Source organism: Vombatus ursinus, unplaced genomic scaffold, assembly GCF_900497805.2.
Source record: "Vombatus ursinus unplaced genomic scaffold, bare-nosed wombat genome assembly UNPS02014941.1, whole genome shotgun sequence".
Taxonomy (NCBI): Eukaryota; Metazoa; Chordata; class Mammalia; order Diprotodontia; family Vombatidae; genus Vombatus; species Vombatus ursinus.
In genome coordinates this window covers 967,176-987,320 of record NW_020954719.1, presented here as the reverse complement: position 1 = coordinate 987,320, position 20,145 = coordinate 967,176, and the positions used below count along the sequence as shown (strand labels likewise).

General features: G+C 35.0%; 1 protein-coding gene across 2 annotated transcripts in view; it reads left to right on the top strand.

The window, feature by feature from the left end:
- Positions 1–20,145, top strand: part of BICD1 (BICD cargo adaptor 1) — a 221,942-nt gene that overhangs the window by 180,307 nt on the left and 21,490 nt on the right. The window lies entirely within an intron of this gene.

Below are 20,145 nucleotides of genomic sequence, written 5' to 3'. Positions count from 1 at the left end.
GATTCAAATCCCAGCTCGGCCACTGTGACCCTGGGCAAGTCACTTCACCTCTCTAAACCCAATTTTCTCTTCCCTCAAATAAGGGAATTAAACTAGATGACCTTTAAGTCACATTCCGTTTCTAAATTTTTGATCCTATGATGTCACTGTTGTATAGTCCCTCCAGTGGGAAAGAAGAAGAGAGGTGATGCACCTAAAACAATGAAAGCATTGCTCTCTTATACAACGACAAGAAATTGATTCGGACTTCTAAGGAAAATTAAACTCATGCTGAAATATTATTTTCAAATGACAACTTAAGCATTCTATACACCTTAATTGAGAAACTAATGAAAAGGTTAGAAGAATCTTATAGGATCATAAACTTCAGTATGAATTTATAAATACGATCTAAGAAGTTGGAAGGGACACCAGATGCCATCAAATCCTACTCATACCTGAAGGAACCCCGCTTCCCCTACAATAAACCTGATTAATGGTATTCCAGCCATTCCTCTAGTGAGGGAAAACTTACTCTCAAGGCAGTTCATTCAAAACCACAAATCATTAAGAAGTTTTTTCCTTATATCAGGCTAAAATCTGCTTCTGTGTAACTTCCATCCATCCTTCCTGGTCCTGCCTTCTGGGTCCAACAGAACAAATCTAATCCTTCTTCCAATGACAGCCTTTCAAATACTTGAAGGTAGCTGTCGTGTCCCCTTCAAGTTTTCTCCTTCAAGATAAAAAGAAAAAAAAAACAAAAAACTCCAATTTCTTCAGCTGATCTTCGTATGGCATGATCTTGAGGTTCTTTACCATCCTAGTTACCCTCCTCTTGATGCTCACCTGCTTATCCATCATCCTAAACTATGTTACTCAGAACTTGCCAGAAAAATACTCAGAAGAGTACTCCAGATATGGTCTATTGAGGGTGAAGTACACCAGGACTGAGCAGATTTTGTGTACTTTCCCTCCTATTCTGAAAGTTAAGCCTTTCTTTATGCATATATTTTTTGGAAGCCATATCATACTGCTGATTTCTAGTGAACTTATAGTCTGCTAAAATACCTAGATCTTTTTTCTATCAAACTGCTATCTAGCTATAACACCCTCATCTTGAACTTGTGAAGTTGGTTTCCTAAACCCAAGATTTTATGTTTATTTCTATTACATTTTATTTCATTAGATTTGGCTCAGCTTTGTAGCCTATTAAGATCTCCTTTGGAGTCTGACCCTGGCATACCATATATATACAGAGTTGGAAGGGATCTCAGAGACTCCTTTACCCTTATTTTATATAGGAGGAAACATGTGAGTTAACCCTCCTTGTGCACCATCTGCAAGTTTGATAGGGATGTTTTCTGTGCTTTTAGCACTGGTTCTCTGGGGCACTTCACTTTATCAGCGAGGTGATATCTCTGCTTTTTAGTGTGCTGACCAGATTTGCTATAGCTTTCCTTCCAAAGAGCAAGCATCTTTTAATTTCATGACTGCAGTCATTGTAGTGACCTTTTAGATACACAGTAAATATACAGTAACCTCTTGTTTGATAACAGCTTTGATCACAGTTTGATCACAGTAATTGAAGCAAGAACTCACTATTCTACAAAAACTATTTGGAAAAATGGAAAGTAGTCTGGCAGAAACTAGTATAAACCAATATCTTACAGTGGATACCAGCATAATTTAGACATAAAAGGTGATATAAGCAAATTAGAAGATCATGGAAGAACTTACCTGTCAGATTTATGGCTAGGGGAAGAGTTCATGTCCAAACAAGAGACAGAGAGGTTCACAGGAAGTTAAATGGATAATTTTAATTACATAAAATATAAAAACTTGCACAAATAAAACCAGTATAGCTAAAATTAAAAGAAAAGCAGGAAACTAGGGGAAAATCTTTGCAGCAAGTTTCTGTGATAAAGGTATGTATCTAAGATATATGGGGAACTGAGACACATTTATAAGAATAAAAGCTATTCCACAATTAATAAATGGTCAAAGAATGAGAATATGCAGTTTTCAAAGAAAGAAATCCAAATTATCAATAGCCACATTAAAAAATGTTCTAAATCATAAATAATTAAAGAAATGAAAGTTAAAATAACTCTAAGGTACCACCTTATATCTATTAGATTGGCTAAGATGACAATAAAGGAAAATGACAAATTCTGGAGTGGGTGTGGGGAAACAGGTATACTAATGTAGTTTTGTGGATCTGTGAACTATTTGGTTCAACCGTTCTGGAAAACAATTTGGAATTATGCCCAATGGCTATTAAACTGTCCTCTTTGACTCAGTAATACTGCTACTAGGTCTATACCCCAAAGAGATCAAAGAAAAAGGAAAAGGATTCCTATGTTCAAAAATACTTATTTTTCTTTTCTTTTTTTCTTTTTGTGATGGCAAAGAATTGGAAGCTGAGGGGATGGATGCCCACCAATTGGGGAATGAGTGAACAAAGTGTGGTGTATGAATGTGATGTAATACTGTTAAGGAATGATGAAAGGGATGGTTTTAGAAAAACCTGAGAATTCTTGTGTGAACTTATATAAAGTGAAGTGATCAGAACCAGGAAACCAATTTATACAATAAGAGCAATATTGTTAAAATAATAAATTTGGAAAGACTAAGGAACTTTTAACAAAATGGCCAACCGCAGTTCCAAAGAGCTCATGATGAAACATGCTAAACATTTAAGAGCTGATAAACTTAGAGTACATATTGAAGCATATTTTCTTTTTCTTTTTTGGACATTGCTAATGTGGTCATTTGTTTTGTTTCACTGTATATAATTGTAATGAGTTTCTTTTTTTCTTGCTTTCTCAGTAGTTTGGGGAGGGGATGAGAGAAAGTTCAGAATTGAAAACAAAATTGAATTTTTTAAAGGGGGGAAGTGCTATAAATATTATAAATATAGTAGGACCTTCCTTTCTGTCTTTAACCTCTTTGGGGTATATGTGTAGCAGTGGCATCTCTCTTATATTATGGACATTTTGGTCACTTTCTTAACATAATTCCAAATGGCTTCCTTCAGTTGTTGGACCAATTGACAGCTCCACCAGCAGTGGATCAATATACCTATCTTACCACAACCCTCCAACGCTATTACTATCTTTTGTCATTTTTGCCAATTTACTAGAAATGAGGTGAAACCCCGGAATTATTTTGATTTTAATTTCTTTTATTATGAGTGATCTGGAGAAATTTTCATGTGAATGTTAAGAGTTTACAATTCTTCTTTTGAGAACTGTTATGTATATGAATAAGTTATATGTTATATGTTATATGTACATATTAGTTCCTTATATAACTTGGATATCAGAGTTTCCTTGTTGCATTTTTTTAGTGCAAAAGTTTTTATTGCATTTAGTATAAATTATTTTATATTTTGTGATTATCTCCCTTTTGAGGGGAGAGAGATATTACCCCCCTAGCCATAGTTATAAAAAGTACCTGATCTAGTTTTCATTTAATTATTTTTAATATTAGGATTGGGGACCCATTTTGAGCCTGTTATTGTATATGGTGTAAATTGTGCTTGTCTAACCCTTGTTTCTTTCAAACTACTTTCTACTTTTCCCTGATTTTCTTATCAAATGGGGAGTTTTTATTTTCTTGGGCTTATAAAATAGTGAATTATTTAGTTAAGTTGTTTATGATTCTTCCCTATTTCTCTAATCTGTTTCATTGATCTACTTTTCTAGGTTTTAATCAGTACCCAGTAGTTTTTGATGATTGTTACTTTATCATGTACTTTGAGATCTGGAAGTCCTATTCCCAATACATTCCTAATGTTTTATTTCCCTTGACACTGTAGACGTTTTGTTCCTCCAAATAAATTTTGCTATTATTTTTCTAGCTATATAAAATATTTCCTTGGTAGCTTGATAAGTATAGTACTAAATCTATGAATCAATTTAGGTAGTATCATCATTTTTATTATATTCATGTGGCCTGTAAAAGGAGAAATATCTCCTAGTATCTCCTACCATGGCTAGGCTAGATCTTTTCCTTTAAAAAGTATTGAAACTGGCCTCAATATTTGATTGTTCGGGAGATCAAGGCTCGAGTCTTTGATTTGTCTTCCTGGTCATTTAAGGGATAAAAGAGCTCACCTACATGAAATCAAAACCCTTGTAACTAGGGAGGTTGACCAAAGCAGCCCAAGTCATCAGACCCTAGCCCCCCAATCCCCACCATGGTAGAAATCTGATACGAAACTTTAACCAGATGGTTTCTGTTTGGTGATGAGAGTGGTTCATAACTACCCAAGCTAAGTGCTGTATTCTTGTTAAGTATTCTTCCTATGCTATGGCTAAGTTATTATTTTATTTCCTAAGTTCTAGCTAAAGTCCTTCTATTAACTATTAAATGTTTTCACAAATGCTAGCTATCAAGGTAGAAAGACTTTGAGCATAGTTCCCCATAGCAATGAAACCATGTGTTTTGTTAAAAAAAAATCCTTCACTATACTCTTAACTCTTATAAAGATACCATATAGGTTTAAAAGTAGTGTGGCATAATATGGTAGTCTCAAACTCAAATAGAAACAGGGACCACTTAACCCTATGTACGAATACTTCCAGGATGTATATTGACTTAGGAAACCACATATTAATATTATCTATGTTTTATTATACTTTCATTTATTTTGTTCAGTGTTTTCTAATTACATTTTAATTTGGTTCTGGCTGCACTTGGAAATGTTGTGGGTGATATGGGGCAGCTGGTTTGACATCTCTTGCATGATGATTAGAAAACAAGCCTCAAAAGTCAGAAGTTGTTGCTCAGTCATTCAGTTGTGTCTGACTCCTCACGACCCCCATGGACCAAGGCACACCAGGCCTTTATCTCTTCCACTATTTCTCGAAGCCTTCCTAAGCTCATATGTGTTGTTTCCATGACAATATCTATCCATTTCATTCTCTTGTCATCCCCTTTTCCTTTTGGCTTCCATCTTTCCCAACAAGAAGTCTTTTCTAATGAATCTTGTCTTCTCATTTTGTGGTCAAAGTATTTAAACTTCGGCTTTAGGATTTGACCTTCCAGTGAATAGCCTGAATTAATTTCTTTAAGTGTTGACAGATTTGATCTCCTTGCTGTCCAAGGAGATCAAAAGTCTTCTTCAGCACCACAATTTGAAAGCATTGATTCTTCAATGTTCAGGTTTGCTTATAGTCCAGCTCCCACAGCCATACATTGCTACTGGAAAAACCATAACTTTGATATACGAACCTTTGTTGGCAAGGTGATATCTTTGCCTTTTTTAGTATGCTGTCCAGATTTGCCATAGCTTTCCTTCCAATGAGTGTCTTTTAATTTCATGACTTCAGTCAGCATATGCAGTAAAATTTGAGCCCAACAACATAAAGTCTGACATTGCATCCATTTCTCTTCCCTCTATCTGCCAGGAAATGATGGGGCCAGTTGCCAAGGTGTTAGTTTTTTGTTTTGTTTCTTTTTATGTTAAGCTTCAAGTCAACTTTTACACTTTCCTCTTTCACCCTCATGAAGAGGCTTCTTAATTCCTCTTCTCTTTCTGCCCTCAGAGTAATATTATTTGCATATCTGAGATTGTTGATATTTCTTCCAGCAACTTCAATTCTGGCTTTTGATTGATCCAGCTTGGCATTTCGCATGGTGCATTCTGCATGTGTTAAAACAAATAACGTGACAGTATACAGCTTCATCATACTTCTTTTCCAGTCTTAAACCAATCAGTTGTTCTATGTTCAGTTCTAACTGTTTGCTTCTTGGTCTGCATACAGGTTCCTCAGGAGACAGGTAAGTTGATCTGATACTCCTGTCTCTTTGAAGACTCGCCACATTTTGTTGTGATCCACACAGTCAAAGGTTTTAGTGTAGTCAACAAAGCAGAAGTAGATGTTTTTCTGGAACTCCATTGCTTTCTCCATAATCCAGTGAATGTTGCCGATTTGGACTCTAGATCCTCTGCCTCTTTGAAAACCGGCCTGCTCTTCTGGTGATTCTTGGTTCACATATTGCTGAAGCCTAGCTTGCAGAATCTTAAGCATAACCTTGCTAGTGTGTGAAATGAGTGCAACTGTTTGGTAGTTTGAACATTCCTTGGAGTTGCCCTTCTTTAGAATTAGGACATAAACTGATCTTTTCCAATCCAGTGGCCACTGTTAAGTTTTCCAAATTGCTAGCATGTTGAATGCAATGCTTTAACAGCATAATCTTTTAGGATTTTAAATAGCTCAGCTGGAATTCCATCACTTCTACTAGCCTTATTGTTAGCAATGCTTCCTAAGGCCCACTTGGCTTCGTTCTCCAGGATGTCTGGCTTCAATCAGTAACCACACCACTGTGTGTTATGGGTAATGTTAGGATCTTTCTCCTATAGTCCTTTTGTCTATTCTTGCCACCTCTTCTTAATCTCTTCTTCTTCTGTTAAGTCACACTACCATTTTTTTATCTTTTATCATGCCCATTTTTGCATGAAACATGCCCTTGATAGCTCTAATTTTCTTGAAGAGATGTCTTCTCTTTCCTATTCTATTGTTTTCTTCTGTTTCTTTGCATTGTTCTTTAAGAAAACCTTATCTCTCCTTGCTGTTCTCTGGAATTCTGTATTCATTGGCTATATCTTTACCTTTCTCCTTTACCTTTAGCTTTCTTTCTTTCCTTAACTGTAAAGCCTTATCAGACAGTCATTTTGCTTTCTTGACCTTCTTTTTCTTTGGGATGTTTTTTGTTGCTGCTCCTGCACAGTATTGTAAACCTCTGTCTATAGTTCTTTAGGCACTCTACCAGATCTAATGACTTAAATCTATTCATCACTTTTACTTCATATTCATAAGGGATGTTATTTAGGACATACCTATATGGTCTGACAGTTTTCCCTGCTTTCTTCAATTTGTCTGAATTTTGCAATAAGAAGCTCATAATCTGAACTACAGTCAGATCCAGGTCTTGTTTTAACTGACCATATAGAGCTTCTCTACCTTTGGCTGAAAATTATATAATCAACCTGATTTCTCTATTGACCATCTGTTGATATCTATGTGTAGAAACCAACCTTTTGGATGGTTGAAAAACAGTGTTTGCTATGATCAGTGAGTTACCTTGACAAAACTCTATTAGTCCCTGCCCTGCTCCATTTTGTATTTGAAGGCCTAACTTGTCTGTTATTTGAATTATCTTTTGGTTTCCTACATTAGCATTCCAATCCCCTATGATGAATGTGACTTCTCTTTTTGACTTTATTTTTAGAAGATATTAGGTCTTCATAGAACTGATCAACTTTGGCCTCTTTGGCATCTGTGGTTGGAGCATTGACTGATATTATTGTGATGTTCACCTTGGATTTGAACAGATATCATTCTGTCATTTTTGAGATTATACTTCAGTACTGCTTCTCTTACTCTTTTCTTGACAATGAGGGCTACTCCATTTCTTCTAGTAGATTCTTCCCCGTAGTAGCATATGTAATGCTCACCTGAATTAAATTCACTATTCCTGTCCATTTAAGTTCACTAACACCCGAGATATCTATGTCTAATCTTTCCATCTCCTGTTTGACCACATCCAGCTTACTTTGGTTCATAGAGCTTATGTTCCAGGTTCCTAGGCAGTACTGATCTTTACAGCATCAGATCTTTATGGCATCATTTTCTTTCATCACCAGACACCTCCACAGCTGATCTTCCTTACAGCTGTGGCCCAGCTGCTTCATTAGTACTGGAGCTGCTTGCAGTTGTCCTTCACTCTTCCCCAGTAGTGTATTGGACACCTTCAGATCTGAGAGGCTCATCTTCCAATGTCATATCCCTTATCATTTTAATTTTGTCCCTGGGGTTTTCTTGGCAAAGAATCTGGAGTGGTTTGCCATTTTGTTCTTCAGTTCTGACCTTTTGTCACAACTCTCTACTATGACTTGTCCATCTTGGGATAACTTTGCACAGCATAGCTCATAGTTTCATTGAGCTATGCAAGCCCCTCCACCATGACAAGGCAGTGATCCAGGAGAACCTGAGTTCAAGCCCCATTAGTTTGACTGTGAAAACCTTGTAAGTCATTTAATGTCTCAGGGCCCCAGGCAGCTCTCTGAAACTCTAAAATGCAGAGAAGATATAAAAGTTATAATGGTTTCAATTCTTCCAGGAAAAGATAGAGGAAGTTGAATATTGGGAGTTCCTCACAATGAAATCACAGGCAAAAAGGGTGTTTAAAGTTGCATTCCTATTATCGAGATATTCTCTAACAAATTATGGGTCGTAATAAATTTCTCAAACTACATGACAACTGATTTAGTGTGCTTTTTTTTTCAGAATTATGAAAATATCCCTTATTTTAAGCCTGACATGTCTTGAGCAACATTTGAAATATCATAACAGTTTTAAATAGCATTGCTTATTGAGGTAATTTTTTGATTTATGGAAAGAACATTAAACTTGAAAGCTAGCTTTTCATTTTTCTTTCAAAGTAAATTCTGCATGTTTTTCATTAACTCCGCTCCCCCGCCCCCCCCAAAATTAGAGAAGATAAAGATATACTGAATAAGTCATTTCAATAGCAATAGTTGATGGCCTACTTAATATAATTAGGAAACAGACTTTATTCAACAACAAATAACATTTAACCAGAGAAATCAGATACTCACATTTGTGTCAAAGTTTTACTAGCAGTTAATGAAATTATTAATATGGCATTTGGATAATTTTAAGAAGCTTGGAGCTTAAAAACGTAAGCTTAGCAAATAGCAATTCATAACCAAAGTTGTGCAGTTTAGTTACTAAAGAGGTCAAAATAAAAAACTCTGCTAGAATTATATGTATTATATCAATATGTTGAAAATTTGTTTTGTCAGATAAATATATTGACTATTTTGTTTCATTTCTATGCCTCTGATTTTAAAATCTTTTTAAGCTCTTCAAGTAAAATGGTATTTATTACCTTTTTCAGCATCATTTATCCTATTAATTTTTTAAACATTTCTATTTTCCTTAATGTTTTTAGGACATCAGTTGAAATGGAGTGTTTCCTCTGCCTTATATAAATCACGTTGCAGAATTATCAAATAATACAACATTAATACATGCTGCTCAGAAATTATTATTACAAACTAGCAGGAAAAATAACTTGATAGCCTCAATAGTAAAGATGCTAATTCAGCAAAAGGCGATATTATTTTATAATACTTTTCCGTTTCATTTGGGGATAAGGAGGAATTAAGTTAATCAATATGATGAATGCTCCAAAAAGGAGGTATTTCTAGCAGAGTATACCTAAGAGTGGGACAAATAAATGTAGCCCTAGAATGAAGTTCTAGAATAGAAAGTTCAGGTTTAGGGATGGCCAACTCCCACCCAAATAACACCAAAACATATTTGTGGGCCTATAAAAATGAAAGGTCCACTAGGGGAAGGCTGTAGTCTGATCTAAACTCTGTATCTCCCCTAGAAGCCAGCACAGTGTTCTAGCATACACTTGACAAATGTTTGTTAAATGAATGACATTGACATTCCCAAAAACAGTACATATGACTGCCTGGGGTAGTAGGGAACAGTGCCTGATCATTCTGAGGCTCACCCTCAAAAGGCCAGACATCCAAGCATTCTCTGTGGCACTATATCTAATTTCCCTGTAGCTGTTTGAAGGGTTTAACAACACACACACACACACACACACACGCACACCATTAATAAAAAAGTATTCTGCCTATAGCAATACTCATTCAGTGTCAGCCAGTTGTTTCTTATCTCAACAAAGGGATGAATAGGTGAAGGGAAGAATTAAATAGGCTTGGAAGAGACTCTTCTCTCCTTCCTAAGGAATTTCTCAGCCTAATGTGAATAAAAATGATAATTTCCTTGAAACCCTACCACAGAATTTAGAACTAAAAAAAACTTAGAGACCATCTAATCAAACTCTCTCATTTTACAGATGAGAAAACAGGCTCAGGAAAGGGAGCTATAGCTACCAATTTTGGCTCCTGGGGCTAGCTTCACAAAAAACATACTCCTTACAAACAGCATGTAATAGTCCTTTAAACCAGCTTTTTAAGAGAAAATCAATTGAGAGGGGTAGGAAGAGACCCTGTGACACAGGGCTCTATGAGGAGAAAGTCCCAGGATATCATGAATCATGATTCATGTGATTCATGATATCACTGCCTCCCCCTTCCCCCATTTGGGAAGAGCTTGTCTGTTGTAGGGCTGCTAGGAGGTGGGAGGAATCTAGGTAGGCCATCTACCATAAGCCATAGCTTCCTAGTTGAATTTTGTTGATATGTAGGCAGTTTTCGAAGACTATAAATTTCAAAGAAGCTGTCAGCTTCCATTTGTAGAAGAGTTTTAGTCACCCAGAAATTCTCTATACCAATATAATCATAGGTCCAGTACCTTTCCTTACCCCTATCTAAGTGCAAAGCTCAAATATTGTTATGGTGCTGAAGAGTGTGAGGATCCCCTACATTTTGGTACACTGGGACAAAACCCCAGTCATTCTACCTTAGTTATAATTCTGCCCAAGAGATTAAGTGATTTGTTAAATCAAATCGTAAATAAGGTAGTAATAAACAGGCTTAGAATGAAAACATTTTCCAATTATAGAGCCCTAATTCTTTCAGCTATACAAAATCTAAAATTCTATATAATATCTTGGATTCTATATAACATATTAAGTATGTTCTTTAGTATGCTTCAGGTAAAATACCCTGGCCTTTAACATAGAATGAGCCTTTGACTATAAAAATTACTGTCATGACTATCATAATTATATTATAAATATCATAAGCAGATAATGCAAGGCAGAATAGAGGCATGGTCCATGCTAAATTTATTCAATGTACTAACAATTTAGCTTACCCCCATCAGATGAGTTTGAAATTTATAAAGAAAAATACCATACCTAGGTTTGAATTACAACTCTACTACTTACTTTGTGTAAGTTACTTCTCTCAACCTCATGTGTAAAATGAGGAGGTTTGATGTTCTGTGATCCTTGGCAGCATTTCTCACTCTTTCCTTCTTTTACTCTAGTCTCTGATTGAGGTGGCTCTTCTGCTGGTCAAGGCGATCCTCTTTACTTGTACCCTTGATCCCAGCAATAGATTGTTCTCATTATCATACTTTCTTTCTAATTTTCAATTTCACCTATTTACCGGTTCCTTTCCTGTTGTTTACAAGCATACTGAAGTCTTCCTGTCCTTAAAAAAAAATTCTCACTAGATCCTACTATCACTACTAGTTATCATCCTATATCTTTCCTCTGCTTCTCAAACTCCTTGAAAAAGCTATCTATCATCAATGTCTACACTTCCTCTTTCTTTGAAAACTTCAGATTATCTGCTTCTCTCTCTCTCTCTCTCTCTCTCACACACACACACACACACACGCACACACACACACACACCAAATTTCAGTACTTTACAGAAACTTTAACCAATTCCATTTTTTCATGACTGGGACACTTTGCCCCTCTTTAGGAAGTCTGATTAGGCTTCACTCCATAGTAATCACTGTAATGGTTTCCAACATAGCGAGGACATCAAATCAGCTTTAGTCCTATTGCAGCTTGGAATTCTAGAATGCCAGCAATCCATGAGTCTCAGGCTCCCCAGCAACAGAGACTATAAGTGTGCTCCCCCCTAACCCACTGCTGCCACTTGCACACCCAGCCCGATGATCTCTTATATGGTCTTTTCTTTTTCTTTACCTTTCTTTACTTTTCTGTAACATTTTACACTATTGATGACTCTCACCTCCTGAATTCTCTCTCCTTTCTGGGTTTTTGCAACACCATTCTTTCCTAGTTCTCCTTCTGATTGTCTGATCACTTCTCAGTCTCCTTTGCTGGATCATCATCTGAGTCACACCTACTAACTGGGAGTATTAACCAGGGCACTGATGTGTGATTTCGCCCCCCGCTTTTCTGTCTTACTGGATGACCTCATTAGCTTTCATGGATTCCATTATCATCTTCTAGATGACTCCTTAGGTATAAATAACCGGCCTTAGTCTCTCTGCTGAACTTCAGTCCCACATCACAAACCACTTATTGGGCATTTTAAACTGACTTTCCCATAGGTATAGCAAACCTAATATGTACAAAAGAATTCAGATATATAGTGTTTTTGTTTTTTGTTTTTTTCCTAAAACCCACTGCTCTTCCAAGCACCCATTTTCTGTCAAGGGCAACATCATCTCAGTCACTCAGGTTCATATACTTGATGTTATCTTAGACGCCTTACTTTCATTCACCCCATATATCCAGTCACTTGCCAAATTTTACCATTTCTGTAGCTACAACATCTCTCTTGCATGTTACATTCTTATCACTCACATAGCTTCACCCTAATTCAGGCTGTCATTGCCATTCACCTGGACTATTGCTTCATAATTGGTGTGCCTGAATCATTATTCCCCACTCCAATCCATCCTCCATATAGCCTCCAAAGTGATTTTCCTAAACCACAGATCACTCTATGTTAAACCTTTACTCAATAAACTTCAGTTGCTCTTTATTCTAGGATAAAATGTAAGCATCTCTGTTTGGCACTTACAGCTCTTTACAACCTGGCTCCTTCCTACCTTTCTAATCTTATAAATTATTCCCTGTCACATGCTATACAGGTCAGCCATACTGGCCTATTTGCTGTTCCTCACATGAAACATTCCACCTTCCATCTCTATACCTTTGCATTAACTCTCTCTCTTTACCTCCACCTCTTGGAAACCCTGGTTTCCTTCAAGGTTCAGCTCAAGCATTACCTTCATGAAACCTTTCCTAATCCCTTCAGTGGCTAATGCCCTTCCTCCCCCAAACTATCTTGTATTTATTTTGTATATATTCCTTATATGCTTCTGTATGTACCTGTTGCTTCCCCGTTAGAATAAAACCTCCTTGAGGGCAGGGTCTTTTCAAATTTGTCTTTTTACCCACAGAGTTTAGCACAATGTTGTTGTTGGTCAGTAATTTTCAGTCATGTCTGACTTTTTATGACTCCGTTTGTAGTTTTCTTGACAAAGATACTGGAATGGTTTGCCATTTCCTTCTCCAGCTCATTTTACAGATGAAAAAACTTAGGTAAACAGGGTTAAGTGACTTGCCAAGGATTATATAACCAGTAAGTGTCTGAGGCTGGATTTGAACTCACAAAGATGAGTTTTCCCAATTCGAGGCCTAGCACTCTATCTACTCTACCTTCTAGTAGCAGAATGCCTAGCACATAGTAGACACTTAACAAATGTTTGTTGATTAATCCAGTGTAGCACATAAATGGCAACACCTAACTAGTGAGTCCTAATGGGACTCACAGAGAAGACAGAGACAGAGAGAGACATCAATACAGACAGAAGAGAGATGTGCAGAAAGATGGAGAGAGCACATTGGTTTGTTAGATTACTTTTATAAACTGTAAGAATCAATTCTCCTTTGTCTCAGTCAACCAATAATCGTGAGTTTCCTGCGTCTAATCAGCAAGGTACCAGTGGGCATGCCTATACTACATGGGGAGGTACTCCTCCATGCTTTGATCATGCCTTGTAATATTATCATGTTGACTGGAAGATTCATCTACCTGCCTTATATATGTTACCTCCTATGACAATTAAATGTTGGCTTTTTGAAATAAGGAAGAATGAATAACCTGCTAAGTGAACTAATCACACAAATTACATATGTACAATGTTAAAACACCAAAACTACACGTCAGTGTCGCTCTGTAGAAATAAATCTCACACAGCCATTTCTTTTAGTCATCTATTCACTTTGTAAATCCATGCTAGCTCAGTTATTTATTTTAGTTGTTTCTGTCTATTATAATGTTGCTGGGAAGTCTGAAAAAGTAGTTTTTTTCTTTCAACTTGACATTGTACTTTCTGAACTCTATTCTTTTTCCCTGTTATTTGTAAAGAATATTTTGAGTGGCTACATTCTTTCTACTCTAGTACTTAATCATCCAACAAATACACATTCATAGATTGATATAATCACAATATGAACTTACCTTGAGTTCAAAAGCCATGTTGGGTTTGGCATTAGTCTTTTCTAAAGGACGAAGACCTTTTAAGTTTTGGGATATTTCAGTTTCTTCTTTGTCTTTTGACTGAATATCTGCTTTGCAGATTATCTATTTTTCAATTTTATAAGTTTTAAAACCAGAATTCTGTACCTACTTTCTCCTTGAAACAATCTTTAGAGCAAAAACAAAAAGTGGACTGAGTTGTCTTAAAAGCAGTAATGTGCTGGTAAATATTTTAACTTTCAGGCTTCCCTGAAAAAGACATACCTTTAAGTTTAATATGCATTATTAAATTTTCTTTATCACTTCTTAAATCTAGACAATCAATAAAATGATAAATTATCCCCAGATTCATTGGGTTTGCTGATTTCCAACGTGTAAATTCTTAAACTGAAAATTTAACAATTTACTCTTCAAGCTGTTATAAGCTGGCATCAGCACACCACTGCAAGAGTCACTATTTAAATGATATGTATTATATAATTTTAAAAACCAGCTTTGAAGAAGTTTATCTGAGTATAAATATTATGCTTGTTAATAAATACTAAATTTATCTAAGAGTATTAAATATTGATGGAGGGAAAAGGTTGGAGTAGAATTATCATTTTGCCCAAATGTATTCACTTGTGTGAAATATCTGGAGTGAAAGACAATGACAATAGATCTCGAACATTTCTGGTTTCCTTGCTGTAAAGAGTTGTGGAGAATGACTTCTGGAAATCACAACAATTCCTTTGATGCCAACTCTGATCCCTGTCAGCTTTTTACAGCACTAATACTCTATTTTAATCATTAGAAAGTGTTTATTCAGTTCCATTTCTCCATCAAACTCATCCCCAACCTCACATTCTGAAATTATACTAGAGAATGCTCAATGACTAATTGGAATCTGAGAATATGAGAGATAGAGACCTTAGTGATTTGAAGCTCTGTTCCTACAAGATAGTTCCCAAATCCCTGTACATTTTCTGAGAAAACTTACCTTGCATGTCTATTGTTTTTCACTGTCAGCCTCAGCTTCTAAAGGCCTTTTTAATTTCAAACATCAAGTTATAAACAATGACACATTATATGAACCCAATAGATCCAGTTAAGCCAATACGTTTTTCTATTTTAGTGATCTAGTACAGCAAAAGTATAGCAAAACAAAGTAAATTGTGTATGAATATACAGTGCTATCTTTATGCATTAGATGTGCTCCTGTATAGTCTTACATAAATCAAATTTCAGTAAATTCTATTTTTAATGCACGTGGAAAGCCTGTTATTGTAAATGCTTTCATAAAATGAAGAACCCTTTTGTAAAGTAAATAACCACCTCTTATTTTTTTCTTTTTATTAATGATAAAAATCGGGTTCACTTATAATGAGCTACATAGAGTTTTACTTGCTTATGAGGATACAAGCTTGTAAAAACTTGTAAAAAAAATTTAGGAATAGTTTTTTGCCTTGAGATTTTGAAAAAATGTAGATTAAGTGTTAAGTATTTTTTATTTGAAAAAAAAAAACCAAAACACCAGAGTAAAGGGAGAGAAGGGCAGGAGAGGAAGGACATCCTTAGTCTAGTTTACAAATAATTTCCAAGTCTGAAATTTATTTTCAATTAAATGATACCCCAAAACCCCACTCTTTTGTAGTGTTGTTTTTGAAGGATATATACAATAATGGTTCAGTTGTCAAAAAGAAAATCAAATACTTCTTGAGTGGTTTGTCTCATTTTTACTTTGGGTACATTTGTCTAATTCATCTCTGTGTTCTTATTTTTGATTCATTATTGGCCTTTTAATCTCTCTCATTTCTATCTGGTGATATATTAATCCTGACATTTCAAAAGGAACATCTGGTCATCTGATACTCACAATTGGTTGTTTAATGAGAAAAGCAGACAACTTCATATATCCTTTTGATTTAAGTATGTGCCAGCTGGGTTACATTGTCCTTGAGAAAATAATTTCTAATTGAAGATTATTGTTGGAAAACAATTGAACTGCTTCTAAAACACAGGCAGAAAATGTGCTTTTCCCTCTTAGTGCCACTGTAAATAATATTTCATCCTTTCCCCTTTTTTCTTTCTAGTCTTTATAAATCACAGTTCTGATGGATTGTGTACATTCATGCAAGTTAATATTTTTAAACATTATTTGTTTATCTGTTCTGAAGTAGAGAATTGATTGCTGATTTTTAACATTTCTCTTTTATAATATTTGAAGTAAAATAGCTTGTTTCATGAACACTGATTTGGGTTTGACCAGTTCATCATATGATGTTTCTCAGGACAAAAAAACAATCAAACTTAGAAGTTGTATAGAAATTCACAAGTAGCTTGAAAACATAAGTCAAGAAAATGTTTTATGTTTCTTAGAATGTATTATTCTTCAATTCCATGATGTTGAATATATTTTTTGTGCTTTTGATCAGCATATCTTTGGTTAGCAGCTATGTTGAGGCAAGTGGTATGCGTTTTCATTCAGAAATTTATTAGGTTTTTTTTTTCCTGCAAGATACATTTCAAAAAATGCTTTTGCATTAATGTAATAAATTCTACAAAACACAAGGAGGCTCTTGAGAATGTGTATCACTAATCCTATCTTTATCATTTTTGGAAAGGTTATTGTAACTTCTTGAATGATGGCTTCTTTTAACCAGTGAGAGAATAAAAATATTCTGTAGCATGTTAATTATCATAATTAATGTAGGTGCTAAGCTGAAGCTAAAAAGAGTCTATTGTTATAATTTGGTAGGTTATACTTGGAAAGCTGGAAATTTTGCTTTATTCTTATCAACAGTTTCACAGAAACTAACATATTAATTGGTATATTTGACATACTTGAAAAAGATAAGACAATAGATATCAAGCTTTGGCATATAAAATGTTAACAGCTTTAAAAAAAAAAACTAGTCATGTTTCTGAGCTTCAGTATACTTTAAATTTGTTTCCTAGAGTATAATTTTTCTTATTCTTAATTTTTCTTACCTGTTAGTATCATTGCTAACCTAATCAATTTAATGTGAATGTTCATATCTCAATCTTTTCTTATTCCTGTTTTTCTATATCCTTTACTGGGTTGTTTTTTTTTTGTTTTTTTTTTTTTTTTACAATTTAATGTATATTTGGAAAGGGCTTAGCATAATATGAATATTTTAGCGTATTGATTGATATGGCAAAGAAATTTTTTTTCTTCTCTCCATTAACATTTTTGTTCATTTACTAACCCATTATTAAGCATTTGTATAGATTCAGTGAGGAATTATTCTATATTCATGACATTTAATACGACATTAATATAAACAGTAACAATGAAAAAGCATCTGAGCCAACAAATAAAGTACTATGTTGGTAACAAAATAGTAATCAGTTATTTATGTTACTATCGTAGATTAAAATATTTCTGGTTTTTTTATTAGTATACATAACTTTATCACATAAGAGTGAAATAGGAATAGATTAGGATAAGAAATGGAAGGGTCCTATTTAGTCCATTTTGTTTTGTTGTTAAATAGCTTGAGATCTGGAGACATAAAATGACTTGCACAGCTATTTAGCATAAGCCCACATGGGACTGAAAGAGATTTAGAGCACACAATCCCAGAAAAAAGAGATAGCATGCATCAGAAGATATGCCAAAAACTATCTCAGATACAATATGCATAACATGTGCTCTTGAGTTCATGATCTTGCCAGCGATTGAATAGTAATGATCTTTTGACTGTAAAGCTGACTTAATATTTCACTTTTTAAAATCTTTGTAGAACAAGGTCTTTTTTATTTCTCTCTATTGCTAGAAAATATTGCCATGAAAATAGGCAGGCTCATAAATAGAGAATTGACCATTCTCTAAACTAGGTCTATGTGCAAAAATGTTATACCAATGGAAACCTAGAATGAGTCATTAATTACATAATTAAGTGAAGATAAGGAAACTTCCATCTGGGCCCTGGCAAAACTAAATATGGCAAAATCCCCAAATGCTACAATTTGGTTCTAGCACTAATACCAACTAAAATATCTTAACATAGATTATTATCATTACTGGCTTATGATCTCAGGTGGACTTATAGTATATGGGGCAATGTGCTTGGTCCTATGCTGTGAAGGATAGTAAAAAGTGCAAGATAGTCCCTCTTCTCAAGGACAATATATAGTTTAATTAGTGAGATAACACATATATGAACATTTGCCATACAAGATAGCTATGAGTGTTGTAGACATGAAGTGCCATAGGAATATGGAGAAAAGAAAGATTATCCCTGGTTGCGGTGGTATTCAAGTGTCTAAAAGAGAATGCATATAGTAAGTCAAAGGAGTCACAGAAGAAAACAAAGGAAGAGGTTCATAGGAAACTGTGACAAAAGTTTTGCTGAAAAAACCTTGCAACGTTTTCATTCTCCTGGATTATTGGATTATAATGTAAGACTTTAGCTTGAAACCTGTGACTTTGTAACTGGTACCCAACTAAAACGAGAGCGTACCACTAGTAGACTATTAACAAGGTGTGTTAATTCCTGGGGTTTTTGGACTCTTTATAACTGTGTGCTTTTTCAGTCTTCAAACCTCACAAATAGAATGCATATTCTTTCTGCTAAAATAAGCAAGTTTCAAGATAACAATTACCTTATTATTTCCATTTCTGCTACATTCATTTTCTTTTTTTCCTACACTTGTCTAAAATACTTGCTTCTGAAAAAGGAAGCCTGTGCCAGAATTTGGGGACACTTTTCCCTACATCTTTAAGAAGTCTTCTTTTTTCCCCACATCTTATCCTTTTTAAGTTCCTTCTTGAATTATGCTTCAATGGATGCATGATCTTATCAATATGAGTAATCATATAGTGTCCCTAGATTTTAGCAAAACATTTGGTAAAATATCTCATGATGTTCTTGTGGAAAAGGTGGAGGGATGTGGGAATTAGGTGGATTCAGATCTAGTTTGACCTGTGGTCTAAAAAGTAGTAACAATAGTTAAGTCGGCTTGGAAGGAGACAGATAGTGGAGCATCCCAGAGATCTGTTTTTGATCTTGGATTTTTTAACATTTTCATTAATTTGATAAAGGCATAAATGGCATCCTTATCATATTTTGAAATGGCACAAAACTGGAAGTAATATTTATCACACTGGAAAGTACAAAAAGGATGCAAAAAGAACTGACAACCAAAGTACTGGCCTGTTTCTAATATGATGAAATTTAATAGGGATAAATGCAAAGTACACATGGGTTTAAAAAATATATTTCATAAGTATAAGGTGGGAGAGGTGTGGTTAGGGAATGAGTTTGTCTGAAAAAAAGATCTGGATGGTTTAGTAGACTCAATATGAGGCAATGATGTGATATGACAGTTAAGGACCATATTTGAGAGTAGGTTCTTTCTCATTACTAGAGGTCTTCAGACAAAAACTAGATGACCACTTGTTGGGTAAATTGTAGAGAGGATAGTTATTCATGTACATGTTGGAACAGATGGCTTCTAATGTCAGAAGATAATAGATTTAGATCTGAAAAGGGCCTTACAAGTCATCTAGTACAACCCATTTTGTTTTCAGATGAAGAAATCTACCTCACTCTTTTGGACAACATAACAAAAATAAGTTAAAGTGAGAATATAATAAATAATAAATTTACAGAATTCCCCTAAATTTTAGTCAGTTGTCTTAGCCTTACTGTGTTGTTATTTATGACAACTTGTATTTGTTGAGTCATATTTTATTATAGCCAGAAGAAAGCAGATCATATTATCTTTATTGCATATTTTCCTTTATTGTCAAGAAAACATCCTGTTTCAGGTCACCATGCATCCAAAGTCTAGTAAGCTTTGCAGTTTTAGGACTAGCTCTAAGTCATTGATCCTGTCCTTTGATACTAAGTCATACTGACTTCCAAAAGGAACTAGATTTCTAAAAAATCTATTCCTGGTACACTACTGGGAATATCATTGCACAAGGTAATCTTTTCAGGAATGTAAATCTATTTAGGAGACAAGATTATAGATCAGAAGGTACTTGATGAACATGGAGTTAGAGCAAAGATTTGGAAATATCCCTAGAAAAGACATGAAGAACTCTTCATGTCTTTTCTAGGGATATTTCCAAATAACCAGGACCAGGCACCCAGAATCAAAACAAGCCACAGAGACACACACACACACACACACACACACACACACACACACACACACAC